At 40.8% G+C, this 8,152-nt stretch overlaps 1 long non-coding RNA gene across 1 annotated transcript; it reads right to left on the minus strand.

Moving 5' to 3' along the window:
- Positions 1 to 1,866: 1,866 nt before the first annotated feature.
- LOC311486647 lies at positions 1,867 to 7,731 on the minus strand. The gene is made up of 3 exons (XR_014699005.1): positions 7,671 to 7,731; positions 6,249 to 6,307; positions 1,867 to 1,988 (listed from the first exon to the last, which is right to left on the minus strand). It is a non-coding gene; the product is annotated as an uncharacterized lncRNA (long non-coding RNA).
- Positions 7,732 to 8,152: the final 421 nt, after the last annotated feature.

Below are 8,152 nucleotides of genomic sequence, written 5' to 3' on the forward strand. Positions count from 1 at the left end.
AATAAGGTTGTATTGACATGAGCGCGGAATGAACTGTTATGTTCAGGACTGATGGCCAGCGTGCACATGTGTCTGCGCCACAGGGAAACAGTGAAATCCCCACTTGTAACAAAAGGTTTTATTGCCAAGTTTCACATCACGGTTTTTCCTTTTTCAGTTCAGGTTCCAGTTCTTCATGTTCATTTCAGCAGAAAGTCCACTCTATCTTTATTCCTTAAAAACATCCGTTGCATTAGACAAACCAGGCCTGTGATGATGAATGTGGTATTGGTATTGTAATCAAATTGAACATCCTTGCAAAATCTATAGCTATATCTGTAGTTTGTTCTGTCGCTGCAATGCATTATGTTTGTTGTATATGTGACACTTCAAAACAGGGCTGTCAGTGACTCAACTCATCTCTGACTCAACGAACATGAAACCTATGTTGAAACTGTCAGCGCTTCACTAGTGCCGCTGATAGATTTTGAATCTGTAAAGCAATTTAAGAGAAACTCCCATGTCTTTGTACAGAAGTGTAACTCGTAATCTTAAGTAAAAAGGTGGGGATGGGAAAGTCTGCAGAAGGAAATAAGAATGAATTCAAGAATATTGAGACTGTGTGTGCTAAATGATTATGTCATGTATCTCTGGTTTAACGCATTTCTCAAGACGATTGTTTAGCAACTTTTTTTTTCCCCATACAATGTCGCCTTTTTGTATCATTGTTGTATTAGATTGTGTTGCATTGTCCTGCAAACTGTTTTTACTACTTTTTTGTTTAAATGTGATTTAATGATTTAATATACATTTTAACAACATTCCCTTTGCATTTCTTTTTTTTTTTATTTAAGAGACTCAGTTGAAGTGCATCTACTGTGTCATCGCTGCATCTGTGTATGTGGGAAAACGTGTGGTTAGCTTTGATAATTTCTTTCCTATGCACAGCTGTGTTTTTTTTTCTTTCCAGACACGCATCTGTGTGACTCTGTTTTTATGCAGGGTTTTAGCCAGTATTGGCTTGCAGCCCACATTAAACAATTTATGTATATTTAAAAGCCACTCTTATCCTCTGATGTGTACTAAAAAACAATTTCCCTGTGTACTGTACTAATGGGCTGCACTTTCAAGCAACCAAGCTTAAAACAATGTCTGCTCTAACTGTGGTCTTCTAGTCAGGACTATCTGTCTTTTAATCAGACTATATATATATATATGCAATGACACATTTCCAAAAACATATTCTGTGAAGGAACTTGTGACACTAGCAAACTCTGTAGCTCACTTTTTGCTTAAAGAATTTACACCCAGATGCATTTTGTAAACGGTGTGTATTATAATTTATGGTTTATTTACACTGACTAACATTCCCAGTTCAGTTGCCACCTCATCAGTGCAGTAGGAAATTTAATGTTTTTTTCCAATCCCTTAGAAATTCTAATTATTTGTCTCAGAAAACTCCAGATGCACACACTGGAGGTCCCCAGGTTTAGAGCATTGACAGAGTAATATCAGTCTTTGTCCACAAGGTGGGATCAGAGTGACTATTTCATCGTATGGGGCAGTGAGTGAGCCTCATTCCAAGCACTCATTGTACCTCTCAAGGAAGGTAATAGACTGTATAGTTATCACCCGAGTAGGATTTACTCCATCCCACAAACTATACAACCTACTACCTCACCTTGCTAGGCTCAACTTCAGGCACAAACAAATCTCCTTAAAACAAAACTTTTGTCATTATGAACGTCAGACACTATTGTCAGAGCCTCTGCAGTTGTCTCGCCACAGGCGTGGGAAGGGTTCTTAGTCCATGAGGTCCTTTATCTAGGGAGCTTCCCAGGTGGACACAGTCCTCAGCATCACAGCAGATTAACCTGTTTCCTTCGGAAAGACAGTAGATTGTATAGTTATCTCAAAAGGAGGACGTAAACCCCACAACTATTCAATCTACTACCTCAGCCTTAAGGACAGATAGTTTTGCAGGTAGCAGTGGAAACCTGTTGGTCAAACTGCGAGACAGAGAGAGAATAAGTAAGTTCATAGATGTAAGTATTCATTTGGTACAAACAATGGTTGAAAAATACATTTTAGTTAGCGCAGAGGCAGAGATGTGAAGGTTTTACCGTCTAAAATGTCTTTTAAATAGACAGGTTAACATTTAGGTGTAGGAACCACTGCAAAATAGTATTAAATATACACATCATATTAAACCACATTACTCAAAATCTGGAAACAGTTCGATTGGGAATTTCCTTCCAGGAGTTTCATCTGTCGGTCCACCACACTGTAGCCCTGGCTGCAAAATTAAGGCCTTATTTGGATGGGCGAAAGAAATGTCTCTTTCTTAATAATCATTCTTCAGGACAAAAATCTATTCTGTGGTCGTAGAAAAAGTGGCACATTATGAAGGCCAACAGAGAAAAACTGAAAGTGTCCATACCGCAGCCATTTAGGGCAGTTGTTTGGCACTACTACCCAATCTCTGCAGAGCAACCTATTAACCTCTTTCTCCTTGCACCCCCTGTGTATAATCTAGATTCTTTATTTCCCCCCCAATAATAGTAAAAGGAACTCATTTAGTTATTTTTGCTTTTGCTTGAGATGTTTAACTGAAGGTTTGACATCGCCCTTTTTTTTGCTGCGTGTGAAAGCCACTTCAAGTCCATTGGAAAAAAAAGGTCTGTTTACTGTGCCTGCTAGAGTCTGGGACACTAGCTGCGCCGAGCTGTCCAAGTCCAGACAGAACCGTGACTGAGACCAGACACTGTTATGGTAGACAACACCAGTCGGTCGACCCACGCAAAGCCGAGGACGCTTTGCATATATTAGCATGTGAAGCGTGGTCGAGAAGCTGCTGGGTTGTTCATTAACATTCTGAATTCCTCTTTGGCTCAATTAATGTCGACAGTGATTGAAATGTTTTGGCAGCCTGTGCGTCTGTGGTGGCAGGGCATGCTCACTGGGGCAGAATGAAAAGGCACCGGGGCATCAGACAGTGAGAGGCCATAACTGAGATGTTGAATTAATTAGACGGTAAACGGTACCAAACTCTACCAACAGACTGGCCAGTGCGGAGAGAATAGAGTGAAAGCAGGAAGCGATTCCGACTTTTCGTACCAGAAATGAAAAGTAGCGTTGGCTACAAACAAAATTTGTTTTTGATGGACATTTGTGATTTGCGATTAATAACTCTGAGCATTTTAGTCAGCACATCACAATAGGGACAGAGGCAGTATGAATTAAAAATATCTTCTTACTTTTATATACTGCACATGCTCATGTCATTCTAGGTCTATTTAGTCAGCATGTAAACACTTGCTTTAATTCTGAATGTTTTCAAAAATGTCTATTTTTGTTTCCCCCCAAACCGGAAGTGATGGCTGGACACAGTCGATCCACAAGCTTCTAATGATGGAAAATGGCAGCTCTGTTGTTGATCCATGACTTTCATCAAAGACTCAGTCAGAATAATCAGCACGGCGATATGGTTATTTGCTGTTGCTCCACGCACGCTTAGAGCAGCTCGTCTTCCAGTGTTAAACATCCAGCTCATTAAAGATATCTGCGTTGTGAAAAGTTCAATTGAGTATTTGGTAAATTAAGGCATAAAAATACCCATCACAAACTGGCGCTGGTCCACGATGATCGGCGGCATACCGGGTACGACTGTGAGAGAAAAGACTGATGTCTCTGATGCGGCTCTCTCCAATATGTGGTGCCAAGAAATGGGCATTGTCTGGCTGCCAAGATGAATCTCAATGAGACAAAAGTGGGTGATGTCGTGGTTGCAGCATGGCAGAAGCCCACCACGGAGGGGGGAGGAGAGTGTTGGCGGCCGAGCAATGAGACGATGCCATGTCAGAAATGGGGTATGATACCACACGCATGGTGGCGTAGCTTGCTGCCAGATGCTCGGTGCTGTGTGAGCAAGGTGTTCAGGCGTGGAGAGAGAGGTCCATTGTTCCATAAGCAGACTTTTTCCATATGTTGGACAAGTGGCTATGTTTTGTATGAACCCGAGGTGTCAGTCTCATCATCTGTAATGCATCCTGATCCTGTTTATTAAACCCTGGTCAGAGGAGTTTATACCAACTGGCGGACTTCATCAACCAATGTATGCATCTAGAACTCATCATTACTATTATTATTCAAGTCAGTGGGACGTAGCCATGTTACCTTCCGTAATTCTTACAGAAATGCTTGCTAACTGCATCTAGAAATGTAATTAGACCCAGTCTGCCTTTACGCTGAGATTCACTAGCACTGATTACGTTGAAGTTACAGTGAATTTTAATGTAATTTAATATATTTTAATATACTGTGAAAAGTTTCCTCTATAAAAAAGTTTCCTCTATAAATGTCCTCTGGTTATATTTTAAGTTATGCCATTTTCATTGTTGGCAGAGTAGTAGTAGTGCAATCAAGCAGGATTCTCGAGTTTAAATGGCGTCAAGTGCACCCTCACCCACGGCGATAAAAGTTTACAGTTCTCCTGAGAACCAGCGATGTCACCGGTTCCTGGAAGAACAACAGATTTTGGAGCCGAGCCTCATAAACACAGTAAGAAAAAATAATAATAATAAACTGTTGTTGACAATGCACAGTATCAATATAATATGAAAGTCAGGTCTTTCAACTATCAGAGTTTGTAAATTGTGATTTCAATTCATCAGTTTTCAGTTTTTGTGAGATGCATATATAGCCAGCAACCTGCGATCACGCCACATTCACGCCAGCGGCTTGGCTCTCTTCCCTTTTCATGTTTCAGGAGAAGAATTTTTAATTATTTTAATCCCGACTTCTTTTTTAGAAGTCGGGACCTTAATGTTTTCTTCTTGGCTCTCTTACACAATCCCTAGAGGCCTGGGTGGGGTTTGCAAGTAAAAATGTTCAAAAGATAACTAAACAAAAACAGGAGACTAATTGTATGTGGCAGAATTCTTTTTTTTTTTTTTCTTAGTTCTTACCCCGAGAACAATCCTGCAACACCTTGGATTAAATGAACGACCCACTGTGGGGATCCAGACCAGACACAGTTCAATATCTGGTCCTAATTGGAGAGCAAATTCCCCCCTGCAGTACGTGAGAGAGTCATTAGACGGACTGGCTTTGGTTTTTGAGTCTCAGGCCAAACTTCTAATAAAAGACAATGGTCCTACGTATGCACCCATATGTAAAGTACACTTGGATTGGGCTCGATATCTTTTGAGACTAAATTAGAGTTACCATGCTACTTTTAGGACAGCATGCACAACTGCCGCCCCATTGACTTGATGTTGGTTGAATAAAGGGCTAAAAACCGACATAAAAATAAAAAAAAGCCAGACATGGTGGCCATTAGCAATGCTCATCACTTAGGCTAACAAAAAAAAAAAAACATTTGGCCGAGCGATTTATCTCATACGATAGCAGATGGACCATTAAATGTTTAATTCCAGCTCTTATGAAAAGGACACTTCATACCTACATACCTTATTGATTTAGCCGTTTATGATAAGAGGCTTGCCTTGATGGCATTTAAATCGCTGCTAATGTTTATTATTATGACGGCAGAGTACGGTGTTTCGGGAAGGCAGTACCTTCAAAGTATACTGTTGGTTTTAGGCATGGTTATTTTATCTGGTATGTTAGTTATGCTAAACACTTTCCCCTCAGGGAAATCCGAGCATTAATTACAGAGTAAAATACGCTTTAACACCACTGCTTAGGCGGGTGCCGACAACTTGTCCTTTTAGGTTTGTTTTTTTCCTGGTGTTTTATTACAGTGAGGAGGCTGAACTGTTGTTTGTGGTTCTTACTTTGTTTGGGCCTACGGAAGTTCTCTCTCTATAAGCCCATGTGCCATATCCGTTTTCTGCTGTACTTACCACTCAGTGAAGTATGACAGATGGATCTTTATATATACACATGGTGACACTCTCAAGAGACCTGGGTGAATAAAGTATTTGCAAGTACTTTTTAATGGTTTGTTTTAGTCAAAGTTAGCCACGCGACAACAGCAAAGAGTGTCTGAAACTTTAGACGGTTACAAGACCGGGTTTGGAAGTGTGTTTGGTGAGCTAGTGTCGTACGCGGCTCTGTTGTGGTCACCTGACAGTCTAATATCCCCCCAAAAAGCGATCCAGAATAGATCTCTCTCATGGCTTTTGCTCAAATTTAGAATGGGTTTAAGTGGTGGTTTATGTAAAAGAGTTGAATCAAGAGACTATTTATAGCTCAAAAAACTGTTTTGCTAACAGGAAGAACTAAATGCGTATATGCAGCATTACCTGATAAAAGCAACCAAAATGAGACTTTGATCCTGTAAACCGCAGAGTTGCTTCAATCACTGAAGGGAGAGAAACACAAAAAGCGGAGGATATGACTTTCCAAACAACATGTCATCAAGCAGCATAGCAAGTTCATCTGAGGATAACTCGGGAGGGGTGGGCGGGGGTTGGGGTGGGAGGTGGGGGGGGGGTAAGTTCATTTTTCTCTCTCTACCCATCCTCCCTGGGCCCTCCCACTTTTTTTTTCCTTCATTCACCCTTTCTGTACAGTACTGTATGCAATAATCTGTTGTTTTCACACACTCAAACCCAAACCAAAAGTCTGGCTTGACATGCATACAAACATAACCACACACAACAGCACACCAAGTAGCTTTATGCAAAAATGTTTAGACTGTTAGTCCGCGATAAGTGCAATCTCTTAAGTCAGGAAAAGCACTTTCTTGTCGAGTTAACAATTTTGAACATTACGTTTTTTTTTTCTCTCGAGGTTTTTCGTTTGTTTTTGTTTTACGGCTTTTGTGGTTTTAATAACCCACAGAACAAACCGAATTGTCTTGATCCTAAACCGAGACCCGGTAATCTTACAGTGCAAGCCTCTTCATGTATAGAACAGTGCTTGCAACAGAGGGATCTGGTTCATACTGGTTTTTGAACAGGTCTATTAAACAGCAGCGCTCGAGTAATGATCCGGTTTGACTCTAAGACATGGCAACCACATATTTTTTAGGTGCATATTCCACCCATGTGAGAGACTTTTTGTGGTAAAATAGATGGCGAACGGAAGCCACAGTACAGCTGAGGGGGATATTTGATGTTGCCTCTGGTTGCAGATTTTGTGCGTGCACCTACGTAGCAATCCTGCAACACAGAAACCAAAAGGCTTAATAAAAAAATTTATCACGGATAATTTCCTGTTTGAAACTTCGTAGAGATTATCACTTTTGATGCAGAAAACTTTCTTTGTTCAAGCCCGTGTCTTTATGCTGTGACATTCTGTAAATTGTGCCAAAATGTTGATTTTCACTGCAGAATTTGAGAGGCTGTAACGCCACTATTACTGTTTGTTTTAATTAATAGGGCTCGTGTTTTAACCGAACATTTAATGCAAAAAAAAAAGCTGAATTATCATTACAGCAACTGCAAAAAAAAAAAAAAAGAAAAGAAAAGAAAAAGCTTTGGTCATTTAAACGCACGCATTATTTAAAATAAAATCCCCGTGTGTGTTTTTGTTTGTGTGTGTGAGACGGTGGAGATTTAGGCATTGTGTTCGATTCAAGCAAAGGAGACACGTGTACAGTGTGGAAGGTGACAGTAAAAGAAGTGTAAAACTGCAGCAGACACGAATAGGGATAAGGGAGACTTGAGCACAAAGAGGAATATCAACGCCCAAACAGAAGCAGAATCAAAAATAAGAAATACCTGAGTTTTTTTGTCAAGATCAGGCTAGTGTTCACCCGCAGACAATAAGGCCATGGTGGCGACGAAAGGGGAAAAAAAAAAAAAAAAAAAAAAAGGCGGGTTAGAAAGGAGAAAAGAATGCATTTCCACATCCCTCTCTTTCGCCTGCAAGACGAGGGAAAGGCTGAGTACTGTACCAGCAACCAACCCCACTCGAACAGGGGCTGGGGCTTGAGAGCAGTTTTTGGGCCATGCCCTTCTCTCTCCCTGCCCACTTTTACCCGGCTGCCAAGAGGGAGAGACGGCACGGAGAGAAAGAGGCAGGAAAAGAAAGTCACAACATTTTTTGCTTACATGCTCCCACTAAATACAAGCAATCTGCGCGAGATATGCGTAAACAAAGACAGGTTTTTGCTCCGAGGCAAATCAGAGTAACACCAAGCAAACCTGACACTTAAAGGGGAGCAGCCATGTGAACTGTGGCTCATGTGTCATCAAATACA

Source organism: Chelon labrosus (genome assembly GCF_963514085.1).
Source record: "Chelon labrosus genome assembly, chromosome: 4".
Classification (NCBI taxonomy): Eukaryota; Metazoa; Chordata; class Actinopteri; order Mugiliformes; family Mugilidae; genus Chelon; species Chelon labrosus.